At 42.5% G+C, this 24,365-nt stretch overlaps 1 long non-coding RNA gene across 1 annotated transcript in view; it reads left to right on the top strand.

Moving 5' to 3' along the window:
* The first annotated feature begins 22,125 nt into the window (after positions 1 to 22,125).
* The window catches only part of LOC311046505, a 3,207-nt gene continuing 967 nt past the window's right edge, over positions 22,126 to 24,365 (top strand). Inside the window, exons 1-4 of the long non-coding RNA XR_014600891.1 lie at positions 22,126 to 22,231; positions 23,672 to 23,765; positions 24,065 to 24,133; positions 24,287 to 24,365. The exon at positions 24,287 to 24,365 is cut by the window's right edge and continues 71 nt beyond it. This is a non-coding gene — a long non-coding RNA (uncharacterized lncRNA). The remainder of the gene's footprint in view (positions 22,232 to 23,671; positions 23,766 to 24,064; positions 24,134 to 24,286) is intronic.

The following is a 24,365-nucleotide window of genomic DNA, read 5'->3' as shown; positions in this document are numbered from 1 at the left end:
ATACGTCACGGACGCATCCCTTGAGGTTTTCAATACCCAGAAAACTGGCGAAAGTGGCCGTTTTCAATATGTTTTGGTCATTATCTCCGGAACAGAAGGTCCAATATGCGCGGTTCAAAGCTTGTTGGATGCGGGACTTTGAGGACATTAAGCACACAATGACACATTTTCGGGTTGTTTGGGGTTTCTAGGAGAGGGGAGATCTTAGTTGGGCAGGCGACCACCTGTCCTGTCTCTACAGTGGGTACGCCACTGGTCGGCGCTCGTAAAGACAATGTCACTGAAATGCGACAACTTGTCTGTCTGCCGTCTACCCTCTGCTATGTTAACATTATGGGTAACTCGTTAAAGTGGCAAATTAAATGTGAAACACATCAACTATTATGAAAACAAGAAGATATGTTGACAAAGACACTCCATTTGGAAACATATTTTTATTATACATCCACCAGACCCCCCCCCCCCCCCCCATCCTCTAGTACGGCTGCATTCCTGCACAGAGCAGCATGGTAGCTTAGCATCCAGCCTTCATCCGACCACACTGTTACCATCATCCAGCCTTCGTCCAACCACACCATTACCATCCAATATGACAGCTGACATTTCCTAGTGACGGCCGGGCTCTCTCTCTCTCTCTCTCTCTCTCTCTCTCTCTCTCTCTCTCTCTCTCTCTCTCTCTCTCTCTCTCTCTCTCTCTGAGAGAGAGAGAGAGAGAGAGAAGTCTCTGTGGTTTAATATTATGTAAATGAAGAGACTGTCTGCCTGTCTGTAGAAGAAGTGACATGGTCTCCTCTGCATCGCATTGTTTAAATCTCTTCCAGTGCCTCACATAGTGAATGCCACAGGATTAAAGGTGATTTGTGCTCATAGTGGCGTGTGGGTGTCACGTGCTGAAGCTCACAACGTAGTATCTCTGGCATTCCACTGAGACCCAGACGGCCAGCGTCAGGTTTTATATTTATTTAAATTAAGCCAATAAGACTCCCTGCAGTTCTCATTAACCGCCCAGCAGGTGTCACTGTTTGCCCTCCTGCTGCATGGCTGCAGAAGGATTACCACGCCGTTGATTACAATGGAGATTTGAGCAGACTTTACACTGGATTATATGATGTCAGGTTTATAGGAAACATACAGATGTGCCATTTCAAAACTTCAAATGTCCTGCCATCGGCAAGACAGTAAATTTTCAGGGGATTCCCAGGGCAATAAGAGGGACAAAGAAGGGCATTTAAAATGCTGAATTATTTTGATGATCGCTGCTTTTATGATGCTAATTAATTTGAGCAACTGGTCAAGGACCTCTTCAAATCACCTTTCGCCTCATAATGAGTCTGACACCTTCTTCAACACACATTCTTTTGTTCTCATGTATATGGATGTCTGTTGAAGGGAAAAACGGGGGTGTGTAGTGACAACTTCTTTTCAGGGGCAAAACAGTGCATTTTTAAGGGCAGAACAGGGAGGGAAAAAAATGCATTTTCAGGGCACTTTCAGGGAAAGAACAGTAACGTTTGAGGTTTTGAAGTGGCACATCTGTATTACTCTTTATGTTGTGTTCAAACATGTGGGTAGAGAGAGGTTCAAACATGTGGGTAGAGAGAGGTTCAAACATGTGGGTAGAGAGAGGTTCAAACATGTGGGTAGAGAGAGGTTCAAACATGTGGGTAGAGAGAGGTTCAAACATGTGGGTAGAGAGAGGTTCAAACATGTGGGTAGAGAGAGAGGTTCAAACATGTGGGTAGAGAGAGGTTCAAACATGTGGTAGAGAGAGAGGTTCAAACATGTGGGTAGAGAGAGGTTCAAACATGTGGGTAGAGAGAGGTTCAAACATGTGGGTAGAGAGAGGTTCACACACGTGGGTAGAGAGAGGTTCAAACATGTGGGTAGAGAGAGAGGTTCAAACATGTGGGTAGAGAGAGAGGTTCAAACATGTGGGTAGAGAGAGGTTCAAACATGTGGGTAGAGAGAGGTTCAAACATGTGGGTAGAGAGAGGTTCAAACATGTGGGTAGAGAGAGGTTCAAACATGTGGGTAGAGAGAGGTTCAAACATGTGGGTAGAGAGAGAGGTTCAAACATGTGGGTAGAGAGAGAGGTTCAAACATGTGGGTAGAGAGAGGTTCACACATGTGGGTAGAGAGAGAGGTTCAAACATGTGGGTAGAGAGAGGTTCAAACATGTGGGTAGAGAGAGAGGTTCAAACATGTGGGTAGAGAGAGGTTCACACATGTGGGTAGAGAGAGGTTCACACATGTGGGTAGAGAGGTTCAAACATGTGGGTAAAGAGAGGTTCACACATGTGGGTAGAGAGAGGTTCAAACATGTGGGTAGAGAGAGGTTCAAACATGTGGGTAGAGAGAGGTTCAAACATGTGGGTAGAGAGAGGTTCAAACATGTGGGTAGAGAGAGGTTCAAACATGTGGGTAGAGAGAGGTTCAAACATGTGGGTAGAGAGAGGTTCAAACATGTGGGTAGAGAGAGAGAGGTTCAAACATGTGGGTAGAGAGAGGTTCAAACATGTGGGTAGAGAGAGGTTCAAACATGTGGGTAGAGAGAGGTTCAAACATGTGGGTAGAGAGAGGTTCAAACATGTGGGTAGAGAGAGGTTCAAACATGTGGGTAGAGAGAGGTTCAAACATGTGGGTAGAGAGAGGTTCAAACATGTGGGTAGAGAGAGGTTCAAACATGTGGGTAGAGAGAGGTTCAAACATGTGGGTAGAGAGAGGTTCAAACATGTGGGTAGAGAGAGGTTCAAACATGTGGGTAGAGAGAGGTTCAAACATGTGGGTAGAGAGAGGTTCAAACATGTGGGTAGAGAGAGGTTCAAACATGTGGGTAGAGAGAGGTAGACACAACAAGAGACATAAAACGTCAGGATGGTAGCAGGGGCGTGCACATACATTTTGAGGGGCAGGTGCTCAAGTAAACTATACTTTTTTTTTGTTTACTTGATCTGCTCTTTTTTTCCCTCTACACCTATACCTCTTTGCCAAAAATAGCAGATCTACAAGCCCACAACGCCTCGCAGCGCGAGGCGTTGTGGGCTTGTAGATCGGCTATTTTTGGCTAAAGTTCTCCTCAGAAAAGGGATGCTAGGTTTCGAGTGGTTATGGTAAAAAGAAAAATCATGTCAAATAAAGATTTGGCGGACCCCCTGTAGTAACTCTGATGACCCTCTAGGGGTCCCGGACCCCCTGTTGAAGACCCCGCTGTAAACCTTTTTTTTCAAAGGGGCACTTCTGGTGAAGAGGGCAAAGGGCAGGTGCTCTAGCGCCACCTAGAGTCTATCTGTGCACGTCCCTGGATAGTAGCTTTTAATTTAACTGCAAGAGGTGTAGTAATGTAATGCACCCCCGTTCAGGGGGCTTTGAGAGGTGGTCTGTATATAGTATGTGTTTTATGTGTTTTATGTGTTTTATGTGTTTTATCTGTTTTATCTGACACTGAATCAGCCATGAATAAGAGATTATTGCATCACACAGATGATAAAAAATGGGGGATGTCCAAACGTATGGAGGGTCTCCATCACAGCTATAGCAGAACGGCTGGTGTTGTGTATGTGTGCGTGTGCATGTGTGTGTTTGTGTGCGCGCGTGCGTGTGTGTATGTAACGTGCCGCCCGGTGACACCAGTCATTGTTCCCTGTGTTCACATTAACCCCTTCCTCTCCACACACACACACACTACTGATATGAGAGAGAGAGAGAGAGAGAGAGAGAGAGAGAGAGAGAGAGAGAGAGAGAGAGAGAGAGAGAGAGAGAGAGAGAGAGAGAGAGAGAGAGAGAGAGAGAGAGAGAGAGAGAGAGAGAGGGGTGGGACAGGTGTCGTTGTAAGAAACAGCGTCCTCATTATCATGTCATCTCCTAAAGAAAGAGAAGAACAGAGAGAGCAGAGGTAGAACGGAGGGAGGAGGAGGAGGTATCAATGGAGTGCAGGCCCAGGTGCATTCTGGGAGAGAGACAGAAGGGGGGGGGGGCAAGAGGTCCTGGATGAAGCAGTCATTAGCAGGCAGAACACTACACACACACACACACACACACACACACACACACACACACACACACACACACACACACACACACACACACACACACACACACACACACACACACACACACACACACACACACACACACACACACACACACACACACACACAGCTCTGTAAGCCAGGCACGCGGTGCCAGCGCTCTGTGTAATTAATATTTCATGGGCTGTGTGCTGCAGGTGAGAGAGAGAGAGAGAGAGAGAGAGAGAGAGAGAGAGAGAGAGAGATTTTGGTGTAACTGGGGACTAAATAGATTTAAACAACATAAGGGAGATGAAGTTCAAGTTGGTTTTACACGTTTCCTGCACTTTGATAGGATGAGAGCCCTCAACAAAGCTGGTCACACTCTCGTCACGTATAGGCCATCATATTACTGCGGTGATCCTTTTCAATAAAGATAAAGGCCATTTTTAGGCCAATGATAGGTGGCAAGTGTCATGAAGCAGCCTGATCGCCAGAGAATTAGTATACATTGCACGGATTTGTGAACGTCATTCCGTGCATAGTCGCATAGAAACCCCCAAATTCCGTGCATATGTAAGGGGAGTCCCACGGTGGGCGTAACCAGTCGCAACCCGGAAAAAACAGGAAGTAGAGCAGTCCCCACAACAAAATGTACGATTCTGTGCCTATCGGTACGTAACTCAAACGCCGCTGAGTAGGCTCAAGGGAATGTCGCAATGTTCAGGACGGCAACTCGCTCGCTTTAGCTCGCTCGGTGGTCCTTCACACGGCGACAATTCCCTTGAGACTGCGCGGCTCCGAAATGGTTTAGTCACAATGGGGGAGATGCGAGGCGGCTATGCACGGAATTTGTGGTTTTCCAGTAGTCTATGCACGGATTTTGAGAAACGCTGAAAAACGTTCAATGAGAACGTTTCCTCTGGCGATCGGGTTGCATGAAGAGCTGATTTAGGCAAACATATAATTTCCCTAAAAAAAAACTACATAGGCCATTATTTTAGGAAGGTGATGGTTTGTCACTCTCCAAAAAGGACAAAGGTTTAAACCTAATCCAGAATTGCACAGTGATTTGCCAGGTAAGCTAGGTATGAAAATGGGCGGGGTTTCCGGTGTTCCTACATACAATAAGGTCAAACTGAAGAGGTCCTTTTTCCATCAGACGACACTGAGGCTTAATCAGGATTTATAGGCCAAGGGTAGGCTGAGAGGTGGACATTGCTCTTGTCTTTGTATGTCTTTATGTATGTATTTTGTATTGTGTTTTGTTTTTCTTGTGTCATGTCAAATGTGTGAACTGTTTATTGTTGCATACATGGCTGCTGGGTCGCAAGACAAATTTCAGTGTGAACTGACAATAAAGTATTATCGTATCGTATCGTATCGTATCCTTAAATATCACAATACTGATTCTGTTACCCCATGATGGTGTTGACTGATCACTCATTGATTCTGTTATGGTGTTGACTGATCAATCACTGATTCTGTTATGGTGTTGACTGATCAATCACTGATTCTGTTATGGTGTTGACTGATCAATCACTGATTCTGTGACACAGAGTTGATTTTGGCAGACATTTAGTTTGATTTAGTTTTAGTCATAGTCTTTTGAATAAATTTCCATTTCACTTTAGTCATATTTTAGTCACCTGAAATGTTTCAGTTTTAGTCTAGTTTTAGTCGACTAAATATCATAAGATTATAGTCGACAAAATGTACAGTTTATTTAGTCTACTATAATGTATTTTGTCGGTGCCTTGATGGCGTTGTAATGGCTGATGTTACACTTGGTTGCATGCTGAAAATAGCTCACAAAATAGCTCAAAATAGATCTATTAGCTCACAACGCGTCGCAGCGCGATGCGTTGTGTATTTGCTATTTTCAGAGCGCAACACCCGAGCGCAACCAAACATAAAATGACTTGTCTTTTAGTTCTACTGGATCTCTTCTCCACTAGATCCCTCACTAACATTTTAGTCTAGTTTGTATTTGTTGACCAAATTGTCAATATATTTAGTATTAGTTTTAGTCATCATAGCTTAGTTTATATTTAGTTTTCCTCATTGAAAAAAGGTATTCGACCAACATTTTTTATCATAGTTTTAGTCGACGAAATCAACACTGCTCTGACAGTGTCTGGTAAAATGACCAAAGCAGCATTATGTGGTCTGCATAGAAACAGTAAAATGACCAAAGCAGCATTATGTGGTCTGCATAGAAACAGTCAGCGGCAGACTCATCTCAGATGGACGTTAGCATTAAGATGGTTTATGCATCATGGTTCCAGTCAGGTTTAATGGGTTAAATTCAGCCGCAGACATCCTGAAACATCTCCTGTAAAGCTGGAGGCATACTGTAACTTCAAAGGAAGTCAGACTCTTCATTTTCCTACAGAGGATTACATTGATTTCTACTACTGTAGACACGGCTCCACTTTAATTGCAGAGCGGTGATTTAGACACATGTATCTTCAATGTTTGTTTACATCAGCCTGGACACTCCCCCCAGGGCTCTGGACACTCCCCCCAGGGCTCTGTTTAATCTGTTTCTACACACTTTATGTATGTGTACGTGGTGTTGTGGTACGTTGTGTTATTTTTGTGTATGTGGTACGTTGTGTAGATTGGTTATTTTCATTGGCGAATGTTCACCCCCAGAACACTGTAGTTAATTGCCTACTGGATGTGTTTGTAGTCCCTTAGAGCAGTGGTTCTCAACCTTTTCAGGCCGTAACACCCCAATGGAATGATATTTGAACTGAGGACCCTCCAAAGTAATCATAATTGGACTGAGGACCGCCCAAAGTAATCATAATTGGACTGAGGACCGCCCAAAGTAATCATAATTGGACTGAGGACCGCCCAAAGTAATCATAATTGGACTGAGGACCGCCCAAAGTAATCATAATTGGACTGAGGACCCCCTACTCTGACACTGACACCCTGACACAGGAAGTGCCAAGTGCCAGAACATAAAATAAAACAACGTAAAACTTTCTAATGTTAATATGAACATCAAATCAATATTGATGTTTTTTTTTTTTGTTGCACATGTATTCAATACATCCCATAGAACTAGACCACACATGGACAAATGACATCATCAACTTGCGACGGGCATTGCCCCTATTGAGTGAAAGATCAACTATTTCACCAATGAATACAATATGTAAGGTGTTTTACATGTTTTAGTGTATCTATAGAGGACAATTATGATATATTAAAGTTAATGTGGCTTATTAGCCAGGGATCCTTTTAATGAGAACTACACTGAACATCACTTCTGTGTTCTTTACCGCCCGGTAACATGTTCCTCCTGCACTGTATTGTTGTGTTGTATTGTGTGTGTGTGTGTGTGTGTGTGTGTGTGTGTGTGTGTGTGTGTGTGTGTGTGTGTGTGTGTGTGTGTGTGTGTGTGTGTGTGTGTGTGTGTGTGTGTGTGTGTGTGTGTGTGTGTGTGTGTGTGTGTGTGTGTGTAGCTCCCTGGTGTGTAGTACCATACAGCAGCATTCATACAGATTGACACGTTGGGAAGAGGGGGGTCCCCGTGGGGAGGAGGGTGGGGGGGTCCTCTGAGCCATGTGGGGGCGCCGCTGAGCACAGAGGAGGGGGGTGGGGGGTGGGTGGGGGCAGATTAGCATAACATTAATAAAACAAACAGTAATCCGAGACCAGGTAGAAACAAAGACCTGCATCCGTGTTGTCTCCTGAGATCAACACACACACACACACACACACACACACACACACACACACACACACACACACACACACACACACACACACACACATGCTCGCGTGCATATGCAAGCACGTACAGGACACACACATGCGTACAAACGCACACAGATAAGTTTGTATTACGGTTTAAGACTGTGATTTTATTAATGCCATTATTACATTATTTTTACCCTTAACCTTCAAGTCAGAAATAGCTGATTTACAAGCCTGCTAAAAGCTTGTTGTAGACTGGCTATTTTCAATGCATTACAATATACATTTGTTATAACTCTTAACCCCTAAACCTAACGTCTCAATGACTAATCCTATCTTTCATTTATGTACCATAAAACATAAAATGTGCGCACGCACGCACGCACGCACGCACGCACACACACACACACACACACACACACACACACACACACACACACACACACACACACACCACACACACACACACACACACACACACACACACACACACACACACACACACACACCACACATATGCATCCATGCTTGTAATGGCATTGTTCCTCACAAAGGTTTAACTCATCTCTTTAGTGACGGAGAGAGAGAGGAAAACAGAAATGCAAATTTCTCATTTGCATTTCTATGACTACAAGTCCTATGGGGTGATATTACTACAGAGAGAGAGAGAGAGAGAGAGAGAGAGAGAGAGAGAGAGAGAGAGAGAGAGAGAGAGAGAGAGAGAGAGAGAGAGAGAGAGAGAGAGAGAGAGTGAGAGAGAGAGAGAGAGAGAGAGAGAGAGAGAGAGAGAGAGAGACGTATACATCGTAGTATGATGTGTCGGAGTGGTAGCCTGCACACACACACACACACACACACACACACACACACACACACACACACACACACACACACACACACACACACACACACACACACACACACACACACACACACACTCACAGCTCTATGAGCAGAAGTCAGGTGGGTGTGTCTCCACTGTCATTCACACCATATGGTCCTGCATCATTAACAACCTACTTAATCAAGACCTTTTTTTAATAGCAAAAATAACAGATCGACAAGCTCACAACGAGTCACAATACAATGCGGTGAGAGCTTGAATATTGGCAATTTGGGTCATACAAAAAAAAGCCTTTTTTATTTTTCTTCTGTGGAAATGTTAGACAAATTGTTGATACCATTTGAATTGGTTTGAAATGTTTACCGAAATAATCAACTTGCCAATAGGGATGACATGCAGGGAGAAATCAGGTGGTTGATCAAATTCAAAACTGGCCCCTGTAAAAACTCAAAGCCTACATCGGCTATTTTTGGCAAAGAGGTATAGGTGTAGAGGGAAAAAAAGAGCAGACCAAGTAAACACAAAAAAGTATAATTTACTTGAGCACCTGCCCCTCAAAATGTCTGTGCACGCCACTGGATAGGAACAGAACAGACAGAACAGACAGAGCAGAGCAGAACAGAACAGAACAGAACAGAGCAGAGCAGAGCAGAGCAGAACAGAACAGAACAGAACAGAACAGAACAGAACAGAACAGAACAGAACAGAACAGAACAGAACAGAACAGAACAGAACAGAACAGAACAGAACAGAACAGAACAGAACAGAACAGAACAGAACAGAACAGAACAGAGCAGAGCAGAGCAGAACATGTCTCTAACGCCTCCATCTCTCTCAGATGTTCTCATGTTCTCCCCACTTCATTCTCCTCACTCCACTGCCTGGAGGATGGAGATGACCTACAAGACAGTCCAAGGACATGCTGTAACCCCCCCCCCCCCCCCCCACCCCCTCCCCCCCCTCCACACACACACACACACACACACACACACACACACACACACACACACACACACACACACACACACACACACACACACACACACACACACACACACACACACACACACACACACACACACACACACACACACACACACACACTCTCACACACACACACACACACACACACACACACACACACACACACACACACACACACACACACACACACACACACACAGACACACACACACAGACACACACACACACACACACACCCCTTAACTCTGGGATATGACCCCCGCCCCCTTTTTTTATATCATACATTTGCATGTAATTATGAATTCACTCCACACTGTGCTCTCCAGTCTCTCCTGGTGTAATATATGCAGAGAGGGTCCAATGTATGGAATTCTCTGCCATTTACATCTACATGAATATCTCTGTGAAAAGAGCCCTGAAATCCCTGTTCTTAAACCTAACCCATAGGTTCCATGTTGGGCTTCCTGTGTGAAGCTCTATGAGTCTAATCAATACTTTATTCCATTAAGTCTAAAGCTCTATGAATATGATGGCTTTTCTTTTTTGTTGTGGTTGTAATTGTTGTTTCTTTTCTTGGTATTTTGTGCATAATATCATCATTCCATTCTTTACTGTGTGTGTGTGTGTGTGTGTGCGTGCGTGCGCGTGTGCGTGTGTACGTGCGCGCACGCGTGTGTGTGTGTGTGTGTGTGTGTGTGTGTGTGTGTGTGTGTGAGAGAGAGAGTCCGCGTGCGAGCACACACGTGTGCGTGCGTCCTATAATTATGAATATTTTCTTTGTACAGTATGTGTTGTGCACTGGATGGCGTGTGCTCCAAATCGCCTTCATTCTCATTTAAAAGTGAATACTCTGCCTAGAGGATGGATGCCATTTGTCAAGCCTCTGTGTGGTGTTAGGCTTTCTCTGTCACATTTCCATTGTCATTTAAATGCTGTATCCTTTTTAATTGTTTGATATATGAAATCAACAAACAAACCCCTTCCTAAATATTACAGTCAGATTTTACAGTATAGCGTAGCTTGGTCAGGACATTTAATATCATCATCCTACCACCTCTCTGCCCTGTCTTAATTATTGTTTTACTTAAAAGGTAGGGTAAGTGATTTTTTTATTTTATTTTTGTTAAAAGGTTAAAGTACTATATTGTGATAGTAATGATTGCTACAGAGCGTTTGTTGGGTCACAGGGGTCTCTCCAGCTCCTTAGTAAACACAATAGTACATTTTCAGGTAGGTGACAACATTTAAGCCAATCAGGAGAGAGCTCTGAAAATGCATTTTCTGTTTAATAAAGAGCTGGAGACACATGGAGACTCCTTTTACTGAACAAACACTCTATAGCAATGATTACTATCACGATATAGAGCTATTTAACACTGTTACTGAACAAACACTCTATAGCAATGATTACTATCACAATATAGAGTTATTTAACACTGTTACTGAACAAACACTCTATAGCAATGATTACTATCACACTATAGAGATATTTAACACTTATGTTAACCAAAGTAAATCACTTACCCTACCTTTAAGTCGGGTACTTAGTTGGAAAAAAAAGCATAAATACGATGCATTTTCAAAATACCAAAAATCACAAATCAACTTGTACGTCAGCTTATTTTCATGATTTATCTATTTTCTGAAATGTATTTAAATCTTCTTTTATATTTTTATTTTATTTATCCACACGGCCAAAATTGGGACACAAGGTTGAAAGCGGTGGATATAAGTTTTACCATTTTGACCTCCGTGAGGAAATGAATCTTCTGCGTTTGACCCATCCTAACTATCAGGAGCAGTAGGGTCGTCATAATGCACCTTGTACATTTTGCCAATTAATTAATCTCATTTGGTCGGCTGTGGAACCTTTGCCCCGTTCTCCTCATCGTTAAACAACAGTTAATGACCAGAACATGCATCAGTCTCATTAGATACCATCTGAACTAAGACGTGGCAACAGCAGGGGTGGTAAAAGTACTCGCATGTTTTACTTAAGTAAAAGTATCAATACTGCCATGTAGAAAATACTCAGTTAGGGCGCGGCCACACCGCACTTTTATTTTACCTCTGGGGCGGAATCTGTCAAATGCTTTGTCAATGTAAATGAGTGGATTCATGGTCTTGCACATTTTTTCCATAAATCCACTCATTTCCATTGACAAAGCATTTGACAGATTCCGCCCCAGAGGTAAAATAAAAGTGCGGTGGGACTGTGCCCTTACAAGTAAAAGTCCGGAATTCAAAATGTACTTGGGTAAAAGTACAAAAGCATTGGTATAAAAATGTACTTAGGTAAGTAAAATTACTCATTGTGCAGAATGTCCCATTATAGAAGTTCAAAATGTATAAAAAATCTTTTGAAAAATAGCCGATCTACAAGCTCACAATGCATTGCATCACAATGTGTCGCATCTTATTAGACAGGGATCCTTTTAACAGAAAATGTCACACAGTAACTTGTACATGGTTCTGCACGCTAGTTATCTACTCTTCATTTCCCTCTCCACCCTCTCTTCCTTATCTCATCCCTCCATCTGTCTGTGTCTCCCTCTCTCCTCTCATTCTCTCCATTCCCTCAGTGGGGAAGTAGAGGAGATGGCAGAGAAATGTGTTTGGTCAGGGTGTGATGGAGAGAGGGAGGGAGGGAGGGAGGGAGAGGGAGAGAGAGGGAAAGAGGGAGGGAGGGAGAGAGAGAGGGAAAGAGGGAGGGAGAGGGAGGAGGCATGCCCAGTGAGGAGGAAATTCATTTATCCAGGAGAGGGCCGTCAGAAGTAGCGATTATCGCGTTAGGTGATTTGATGATAGCCTTGTTGTCTGAGCCCTCGCCACACATATTTACACACGCACACACACACACACACACACACACACACACACACACACACACACACACACACACACACACACACACACACACACACACACACACACACACACACACACACACACACACACACACACGCGCACACACAGGCCTTGATATGAGCCTCCACCTGTGTGGCATTAAGATGGAGGCTCATGGACGGACGGACGGACGGACGGACGGACGGACGGAGGCCGAGAGAAAACACCAGAGAACACGTTATCGTCTTCATGCGCTTTGAGTCAACAATGAATCTCTAGCTCGCCTCCTTGCGCACGTACACACACACACACACACACACACACACACGCACACGCACACGCACACACACACATACGCGCGCGTTGTACAACTCTTTGGCCGGCTTACGCGGTAACTCTCCTAGTATTCTTTAAGCAGTTTTCCAGAGAGAGAGAGAGAGAGAGAGAGAGAGAGAGAGAGAGAGTGAGAGTGAGAGTGAGAGTGAGAGAGAGAGAGAGAGAGAATAGATGGTATCTAGTCTTCCAGCCCATTAGCTTATCTTCCATGGTGTAATGTTGCATCTCTAATGGCCACGTACAGTCAGCCATGTTCAGTGATGATGAATGGGGCCTCAGGGTGAGAGGTGAGGCTGGCTATGAAGACTCACACATGCACATCACTCACACACACACACACACACACACACACACACACACACACACACACACACACACACACACACACACACACACACACACACACACACACACACACACACACACACACACACACACAGTACGTATACAGACCAGGCCGTTCTCATGTCCTCATCATCTCTTCATTCTAATCTGAACTCTTTGCTCTGACCGTCGTCTATCAGCTGTAAGGATGTGTTACTGTTATCCTCTCTGTTCATTTCTACACCTCCCTCTGTCTCTCTATCCATCTTCTCCTCTGTCTCCTCTCTCTGTTCATTTCTACACCTCCCTCTGTCTCTCTATCCATCTTCTCCTCTGTCGCCTCACCCCTCCATTCCATCATGTTCACTTATCCTCTGTCCACCTCTCTCTCTCTCTCTCTCTCTCTCTCTCTCTCTCTCTCTCTCTCTCTCTCTCTCTCTCTCTCTCTCTCTCTCTCTCTCTCTCTCCTCTCATCATGTATGTTATCTGGCTCTGTATTCACTTCTCATTCTCAGTGTAACAGTTAAGAGGATTCTGACACTAAGCCCTGCCATATCTCCTCATGTCATTCAACTCTCTCTCTCTCTCTCTGAACAGAGAGAGGAGACAGAGGAGAAGATGGATAGAGAGACAGAGGGAGGTGTAGAAATGAACAGAGAGAGGAGACAGAGGAGAAGATGGATAGAGAGACAGAGGGAGGTGTAGAAATGAACAGAGAGAAGAGACAGAGGAGAAGATGGATAGAGAGACAGAGGGAGGTGTAGAAATGAACAGAGAGAAGAGACAGAGGAGAAGATGGATAGAGAGACAGAGGGAGGTGTAGAAATGAACAGAGAGGATAACAGTAACACATCCTTACAGCTGATAGACGACGGTCTGAGCAAAGAGTTCAGATTAGAATGAAGAGATGATGAGGACATGAGAACGGTCTGGTCTGTATACGTACTGTGTGTGTGTGTGTGTGTGTGTGTGTGTGTGTGTGTGTGTGTGTGTGTGTGTGTGTGTGTGTGTGTGTGTGTGTGTGTGTGTGTGTGTGTGTGTGTGTGTGTGTGTGTGTGTGTGTGTGTGTGTGTGTGTGTGGGTGTACAGATGTGCCACTTCAAAACTTCACACGTTACTGTTCTTTCCCTGAAAGTGCCCTGAAAAAGCATTTTTTTCCTCCCTGTTCTGCCCTTAAAAAGGCGCTGTTTTGCCCCTGAAAAGAAGTTGTCACTACACACCCCCGTTTTCCCCTCAACAGACATCCATATACATGAGAACAAAAGAATGTGTGTTGAAGAAGGTGTCAGACTCATTATGAGGCAAAAGGTGATTTGAAGAGGTCCTTGACCAGTTGCTGAAATTAATTAGCATCATAAAAGCAGTGATCATCAAAATAATTCAGCATTTCAAATGCCCTTCTTTGTCCCTCTTATTGCCCTGGGAATCCCCTGAAAATATACTGTCTTGGCGATGGCAGGACAATTGGAAGTTTTGAAATGGCACATGTGTGTGTGTGTGTGTGTGTGTGTGTGTGTGTGTGTGTGTGTGTGTGTGTGTGTGTGTGTGTGTGTGTGTGTGTGTGTGTGTGTGTGTGTGTGTGTGTGTGTGTGTGTGTGTGTGTGTGTGTGAATACAATTATTTGTTTTTAGCTCCTGCTCATTTGACTACTTTGTCTCATCTGTTTAAGGAAATAGGTAGCTGATATATTGCACTTTTACCTTACCCTGCGTTTTAACAGCGGGCAATACTGGGCGATTCTCGGGCGATATTGCCCAAAATATAAAGAAAGTCTATGAGAGCCGGCGATCGGGCGAAGCCGGGCGATATCGTCCAAAAGATGGATTTTCTTTATCTTTTTGGGCGATATCGCCCGGCATCGCCCAGAGTTGCCCGCTGTTAAAACGCACCGTTAGCGCTAGGTATGCTCTTGGTTGCTTGTTATTGCAGAAAATGCACTTATAACCTCTGGTGATTAGTAGCTTTCGTTCCCTACCTTTGTTGATTGCACTTATTGTAAGTCGCTTTGGATAAAAGCGTCTGCTAAATGACTGTAATGTAATGTAATGTAATGTGTGTGTGTGTGTGTGTGTGTGTGTGTGTGTGTGTGTGTGTGTTTGTGTGTGTGTGCTCCCCTGCTGTGGAGGTGTATTAATGACCTTGGTGAGTGACGTGGATGTGTCTGTCTTCAGAGTAAAAAAAAACAAAAAAAAAAACAAAAGAGACTGAAAACACGGTTCAGACCGTGTTCGGCACCCGATGTGTTAACAGCCGACTTTTAGCCGGTGTGTTTTTTCTCTCTTTTTTCCCCTGTTTTATGCAGCAACCATATTTTTATTGTTTAGGGAGGTTATTGTTCCAGTAAAAATGCTTTGGCTTCCTTTTAGAGTTTTTATTTGTTAGTTGTTGCCGCGGCGGCGATTGTGGCAATTACCCTTTAAAGGTCAAGACAGCCAATCAGGACCGCTTCCACTTTTGTAATGACCTGGCTGAGGTTGTGCTTCATTCTTTATTCTTTATTAGGATCCCGATTATAGCTTCCACAAAGTGGTCGCTAGTCTTCCTGGGGTTCACACAAAAATTAATACAATAAAAACAGACAATAGTTAAAATTGTGCAAATATAACTAAAACAAAAAGGCAAAACAGACACAATATATATTTATCAGCAAAATAAGTGAAGTCGCTCTGCATATAAAACAGACATTTGTATTGTACTTGAGTACATTATAGTTACTTAATACCACTGATCCACATACTGTACATACATGAATCCATCCATGGGTTCATCCAGTTCATGGTGATAATCTTAAATGTTTAAACTGAGCATTCTGACGCTTGTAAAAACAACAACATGCAAACATCTGTATTTATGAGCAACACTGTTCCCATAACCTGAGGGGACGGCCACATGTGTTTCTATAAGTGACGTCGTTATGACAACCTGAAGGCAGACAGGCAGACAGACAGACAGGCAGACAGGCAGACAGACAGGCAGACAGACAGACAGACAGACAGACAGACAGACAGACAGACAGACAGACAGACAGACAGACAGACAGACAGACAGACAGACAGACAGACAGACAGACAGACAGACAGGCAGACAGACAGACAGACAGACAGACAGACAGACAGACAGACAGTAATGGTCCATAAGGAGTGATCGAGTAAAATCATTTTAACTCACGTTCATGATGATACCTGAAGGGCACCGTTGGATACTTGAGTATTAGCCAGTGGTGTCAAGTAACTAAGTACATTAACTCAAGTACTGTACTTATACAATTTGAGTATAATGTAAATGTATATCAATGTAGGGGTCCATGGCATGAAAAAGGTTGAAAACCACTGGGATAGGCGGTTGTCAACCGCCAGAAAAGGCTCTGGCCGTGGCCCTAATGAGACAATTGGTTGCCATGGCAACTACAGCCTATACCTGTCACCACACCTGTCCAATTCACCACACAAGTCCAATTCACCACACATGTCCAATTCACCACACCTGTCCAATTCACCACACCTGTCCAATTCACCACACCTGTCCAATTCACCACACCTGTCCAATTCACCACACCTGTCCAATTCACCACACCTGTCCAATTCACCACACCTGCATGCCATCTGATTAGTTACCACTGCAGCAGGACTTTCCAAAACTGACAAACTTTTTTTTAAATTCAAATTTCAATCCGTTTTTGTGTCAGCTGGAGAGAACAGCAGTGAGATATACTACAGGAGATCAGCATGATAACCAGAGTTATTAGACAGCTGCCACACACACACCTGCTGTTACATTGTCTTAATGAGGACGTTGCGTCTTCTCAAGGATAGAGCAGGACGGATGTTATTGACAACCCACTCTCTGAGCCCCCCCCCCCCCCCCCCAAACACACACACACACACACACACACACACACACACACACACACACACACACACACACACACACACACACACACACAACACACACACACACTCAATGCCTGATCCTAGTCCTAACACTATCCTAAATCTTTTCCTAATTTTAAATCTCGCCTTAAATGTCTTCCTTTTTTTAAACCATAAACTCCACTCTGTGTGTGTGTGTGTGTGTGTGTGTGTGTGTGTGTGTGTGTGTGTGTGTGTGTGTGTGTGTGTGTGTGTGTGTGTGTGTGTGTGTGTGTGTGTGTGTGTGTGTGTGTGTGTGTGTGTGTGTGTGTGTGTGTGTGTGTGTGTGTGTGTGTGTGTGTGTGTGTGTGTAATTGATTGTGGTTGGACAGGAGGCAGGCAGGCGTGCTGCCGAACCCCAGAGGGAGGGACAGTGGTGCTGAGAGAGCAATACTTTAACACACACACACACACACACACACACACACACACACACACACACACACACACACACACACACACACACACACACACACACACACACACACATACACACACACACACACACACATTCGTTGGCCATTAAGATTTACTGTAGTCATGGAGGTCATTGATCTAAAGTACAGGAAAGAGAGAGAGAGAGAGAGAGAGAGAGAGAGAGAGAGAGAGAGAGAGAGAGAGAGAGAGAGAGAGAGAGAGAGAGAGAGAGAGAGAGAGAGAGAGAGAGAGAGAGAGAGAGAGAGAGAGAGAGAGAGAGAGAGAGAGACAGAGAGAGAGAGAGAGAGAGAGATAGAGGAAATAGAGACAGACAGAGAGTCAGACACCACAGAGACATGAAGAGACAGACATAATAACTAATGGAGACAGACAGACAGACAGACAGACAGACAGACAGACAGACAGACAGACATGTCTGAGTCATAGTGTAGGACATGTTGTACATCAATGTCATCAATATTATTCATGTAACAAAACACTCAACTTACGATACGATTCCAGTCACCACACTAGGTTCACCATACCATTGTTCACCATTTTTTAACCACAAGATTATTTTCCAGACAAAAGACTGACAGAACTTATTTTTTAATAAGCCTAATGTGGTTCCTCTTAAACCCTTTTCAATACAGTAGCAAATAACTGAAAACTCTTTATCAATTCTCTTACATAGATCCTGTAATTTATTTTGCGCATGTCTTTTGACATGTCAGTGACATCACTGACGAATCCGTGGTATCTTCATAACCAGCTTCGAACATAACGGCGTACGTCCGTGCTACTTCCGTGTTGCATAACAGTGACATCACGGTCGAATCCTTGGTGTCTTTATCCTGGCCTTTCAATGAGTGTTGATCAGCGGTGTCACTACAAGCTGCATTTAGATTGTTTCACGCCCGCGCTAATGAAGCACTAAACGGGATTATTATTTCATGTCAACGTTCTGGTACAACCATCAGAAGATGTAACACAGGTAAAGTAATGAGTCACTCTGCAAGTTTAACTCAAGTTTTCCACCTGTCCAAATGTTTCTTCTGGATATTTTTTGCATCGCGGTACATTTTGTATTAAATCGATTTAAATTGTCACCAGTTTGAATCGATTTTAATCGATTTACGATAAATCGTTACATGCCTAATCAGTGTATGCCCATATATTGGCATACCCATATACGGGCATATTGGTTGGAGCGGTGGTTCTGGACATCTGTATATATATATATATATATATATATATAATTTTGCCAATGAACATATCGGTCAGATTGGCGGTTCTGGACGACCACATATCGGAACGACTCGACGGCGGACACTGCACTCCAGTCCTTGCCGCTGTGTGCGCCAAGTTTGAAGTTGTTCGGCCCCATATATGCGCATGACCACATATGGTCATATATGGTCATATATGGGCTTGTTGGGTTTGTTTATGGTTATGTCTGAGTCAGAGTGACATGCCGTTGGTCCGCCTGCCCTCCCATTAGCCAATTTTAAAGTTTAACCCGACAGGCTAGGAACCACATATTTATGTCAAAAGAAAAAGCATTCATCAAATGGCACGGCCATAAATAAGGTTGTTGCCATAGCGTCACAATAAATCCACGCTGAATGTGACATTTAAAACAAAACATCTTTTCATATCAGGGTCGTTATGGGTGTCTGTGGCGGGGGGCGGGGGGGGGGGGGTCTAATAATGAAAGTCCATTTCAGGGTCTGTGACATGGAACACTTTGAAAGGCCCTGCTCGTCCTTCCTACCTGCAGATACAATAACCAAGGCTGGTATTTATAGGACATTTGTGCCATTAAGCCAAAGTCCTAATGCATTATCAGGGGCTAAATTGTGTGATATGGCCTTTGTGCAATATTGCCATTTCATGGAGAGTGACTTCATCCCCATAAGAAGTAATGATTTCTGAGAGAGAGGCTGGGGGGAAGAGAGAGAGAGAGAGAGAGAGAGAGAGAGAGAGAGAGAGAGAGAGAGAGAGAGAGAGAGAGAGTTAAAGTAGTTGATCTCTGTATAAATGCCAAAGTCATCCACTTTTAATGAACAATAGGGGTTTAAATCCAAGTATCACATGCGCGCATGCACACACACACACACACACACACACACACACACACACACACACACACACACACACACACACACACACACACACACACACACACACACACACACACACACACACACACACACACACACACACACACAGACAGACAGACAGACAGACAGACAGACAGACAGACAGACAGACAGACAGACAGACAGACAGACAGACAGACAGACAGACAGACGATGACACATCATCTGTCAAGCAGAAACCTTGTATGTCCAGGAGTGTTACTTTTTCAGTGAATGGGAAACTGTGTTTCAGTGGATATGTATGTATACAGATATGCCACTTCAAAACTTCACACGTTACTGTTCTTTCCCTGAAAGCGCCCTGAAAATGCATTTTTTCCTCCCTGTTCTGCCCTTAAAAAGGCACTGTTTTGCCCCTGACCCCTGAAAAGAAGTTGTCACTACACACCCCCGTTTTTCCCTTCAACAGACAACCATATACATGAGAACAAAAGAATGTGTGTTGTAGAAGGTGTCAGACTCATTATGAGGCAAACGGTGATTTGAAGAGGTCCTTGACCAGTTGCTCAAATTAATTAGCATCATAAAAGCAGTGATCATGAAAATAATTCAGCATTTCAAATGCCCTTCTTTGTCCCTCTTATTGCCCTGGGAATCCCCTGAAAATTTACTGTCTTGGCGATGGCAGGACATTTGAAGTTTTGAAATGGCACATCTGTATGTATATGTATTGATATCTGACGCACATACCCAATAATATATATATATATTAGGGCTGGGACTCGATTAAAAAAAATAATCTAATTAATTAGAGGCTTTGTAATTAATTAATCGCAATTAATCGCATTTTAATCGCATATCAATATTTGACCTGAGAACAGTGAAAAGCAATTTTTTCAAATGGATTTTGGCATACGTCTTTAAGTACATGTACTCAAGAACTGTACTTAAGTACAATTTTTAGGTATTTGCACTTGACTCTAGAGTATTTCCAATTTCTAATACTTTTACTTCTACTCCAGTAACTCCACTATATCTCAGAGGCAAATATTGTACTTTTACTCCACTACAATTATTTGAAAACTTGAAAAACAGTTACTAGTTACTTTGTAGATTTCGATTATTATTATAAAACATTACAGCCATGTGAAAATAGCAGATCTACAAGCGCAAGGCATTGTGAGCTTGTAGATCAGCAATTTTCCACCACTGGAGGCTGGTAGAGTGTTCCCACACGGAAAGGAAATATATGAACATATATGCCAATATATGGCAGATATATGCAGAATATATGCTGCATATATGTCATATTCAGGTTCATATATGTGCATATATGTTGATATATAGGGAATATATGTCTCATATATAGCTCATATATGTTAACATATATGCCACAATCAGGTTCATATATGTGCATATATGTTGATATATAGGGAATATATGTCTTATATGTAGCTCATATATGTTCACATATATGCCACAATCAGGTTCATATATGTGCATATATGTTGATATATAGGGAATATATGTCTTATATGTAGCTCATATATGTTCACATATATGCCACAATCAGGCTCATATATTTGCATATATGTCATAAATGCCTACATATATGCCTACATATATAGCTAATATGTATTTGACTTATTGCATATATGTCATACATAATGCCTATATATATAGCTCATAGCTCCCTTTTGTATTTGCAAGGTAATATGTGCATATCAGTCCAAAGTTATATAAGAAAATGAATTCATTATTGTACGTATTTCCATCCAATGTAGATTTTGGTTCGTGGATTGTGGAAGATATAATATAAAGACAATATTGTTTAATTAGGTCTGCATGCTGCCACTCTTATTTTAAAACACAACTAAAGACCTTTCTGTTTTCCATTGCCTTCTAGAGGCACAACAATTTAAAATGTTTTACATGATGTGAACATCATCATCATTATCAGTTATTATCATCATTAGTAGTTTTATCCTTCAACTTCTTGTTTATACCCCAAAATGACTGCTATACAGGTTTTGTAGCAATTTGTAGCAATTATAGAAATATTAGACCTTAATTGTCGAATGTTTAAGAATGTTCTAATCATGTATACTTTATTTTACATTTTGGACAAAATAGCCAATTTTACATTGAGGTGTGCAGATATCCCATGCAGTGCCCACCTATCCTGTTACTTACAGCAGTGGTTCTCAACCTTTTCAGGCCACAACCCCCCAAAATAATCATATTTGAACTGGGGACCCCAACCCTAATATGTACTTGTAATATAGGAGTTGAGGCATTTAGTTTTAATTGACTCAGTTCCACAGATCAATATTTTGAAAATAGCCGATCAACAAGCTCACAACGCCTTGATGGGCTATTTTGCCTCTTTCTTATATTATTTAGCAATTTGGCCAACATTTGACCAGTTTTTTAGTATAGTTTGTTGATTACTTTTGATGCATTCATTATTTTATTTGTATTATTTTTTTAGGTATTAAAATGGTTACTTAAATTGTCACTTCACTGTCATCTGGGGAACCCCCCCCCCCCTGGGGGTCCCGACCCACAGGTTGAGAACCACTGTGACACCTACAGTGCGACATTACGTCACGCAGCTAAGGGCGGAGCTTATTAGAATTTGAACAGAGGCGGAGAAAGTGAAACTAACGTCTGTCGGCTCCGTCTCGGCTGAGCGAACATTTATTTACAAACAGCTTGATTCCATGCTTCTACTCTACTAGATAACAGGTAAGTTTAATTAGTTTATGGAATTAAAATGTTATCCAACTTGTTAGTATCGTAAACGTGCAGTTTTTATTAGCCATGTATCACACGACGCTCGTCCGTCACGAGCGTCATGGCTGAACTTAATCCTGTTTTTTGCACGTTCTCCATTTAGAACCTGTACATCTACATAAACGTTCAGATTTTAAATATAAAGTGCTTACTCTATGGCCATGGATGTTACAAGTCTACTCGGGCACTCAGAAATACCCGTATTGTCTGTATTGTTCAATAAAAAGCATTTTAATTTGATCGATGGCCATTTTCTCCGTATTTCCTTATGCGTTCAACTACGTGACCCTATCGGTTGGGAGGTGTACTGCACTCTGATACATCGTAAGTCTATGACACAATGGCCACCGATCGGATTAAAATGCTTTTTTATGAACAATCTGGAATATACGGATACTTACACCCACCCGAAGTGAATTGTAACATCCGTGGCCATGAGGTAAGCACTTTATATTTGAAATATGAACGTATATGTAGATGTAGGGCCGTAAATGGAGAAATAGCAAAAAACAGGTTGAAGTTTCCTCATGACTCATGATACAGTGATTCGCTCAGTTCTAGCGTAAATTATGTTTCGTCGTAAGACACTGTTGCACGCCCAAAAATCACTGATCTACAAGCTCACAGCAACACATTGTGAGCTTGTAGATAAGGTTTTTGGGGCGTGTAACACAGTCTTAGACATGGCATTAGCATATTAATTTCCATGTGGTGCATGTCAGTGTTTATCAGGTATAAATCAGTCCACAACACAAGCTAATGTTGGACTCATTTATTTTGACTGTAATTCATTATTATTATCATATCTATGAATTTTGTTTGAAACCTACAGTGCAAAGTACAAAAAATGCTTAGTTTTGTTTTGCACACAGCTAGCTAACAAAAGCAGGTAATGTTTATCAGTGGTTCTCAAAGTGGGCTCCAGGGACCCCCAGGGGTCATTGGGGGGTTTCCAGGTGGTCCCCAGGTAAATGAGGTTATATAGCATCAAAATCAGTTTAACCACTTAAACCCTATAAATTGCCTATTTGAAAATAGCAGATCTACAAGCTCACAGTGCAGCGCATGGTGATGCGTTGTGAGCTTGTAGATCAGCTATTAAAAAACTAAAAAACACTGTAAACAAACTGTGTGGAATATTTCTGAAACACTTTTGTAATTCAAATCTTGAGTCCTATAGCCAAGTACATAGGCTAATAATTAGGGGGTCCTTGACATGAACATGTTTGAGAACCACTGATTTGTACAACATTAATCATTAATCAGTTCTGCGAAACACTTTGCCAAATTCATCAGAAGAACTGAATGAATTATGAGCAATCTGATGAGTTAACATTACATTTTAAATTACTGACGCACAAATAATATCTATGTCTATTTCTACTATCACAGATGCTGAAAGAAACACCTGGCTGGCAGCTAGTGAGCACTTAAAACCAGTGCAAAGACTGGACACGACAAGAAGAAGTGCGAAGACGATTTTCAGGTGAAAAAAACATCTGCTGCTACGTGACGTCTTTCAATAGAGTCTGAGGATGTCTTTTATTACATTTTTGGATACCTTTTACTTTCGTTTGATACTTTTCTTTTTTGTTGTTTGACATGTTCCTCCTTTATAATTCTTAATACTATGTATGCAAATAAAATTAATGGGTAGCCTGTACAAAACATTATGCCACCCTTTTACACCTGTAAACTTGTGTTATGCCCAAGTTGAAGCTGTTACCCTCAACTGTTGATCTGGGGTCAATGACTACATTTTTTATTTGTTTTTCTGTCCTTTAGGTGTTGCATGGTGACAGCAGCAGTTGTTGAAAGGATAATGAAGCTTCCCGACTCGTCTAATTGTCTTAGGTAGTGTAAACTGTTTTTTCTAATCTGTTTTAAAGCATTGCAAATACGGAGACTATATGGAGGTCATGTTTTAGTTTAACAATCTATTGTTATGTGGAAAGCAACAGACGAACACTGTTAACATGCAAACCATATATGTCTAATTATGTTAAGGTGAAGTTCTCACAGCTACAAAATGGATGCTGAGCATTGAGGGTCCGGTCGGTGTGGCTCCACAGATCAACTTCCTGGC

Source organism: Gymnoscopelus microlampas (genome assembly GCF_963454915.1).
Source record: "Gymnoscopelus microlampas genome assembly, chromosome: 5".
In the NCBI taxonomy this organism is placed as follows: domain Eukaryota; kingdom Metazoa; phylum Chordata; class Actinopteri; order Myctophiformes; family Myctophidae; genus Gymnoscopelus; species Gymnoscopelus microlampas.
This window is presented reverse-complemented; position numbering and strand designations above follow the sequence as displayed.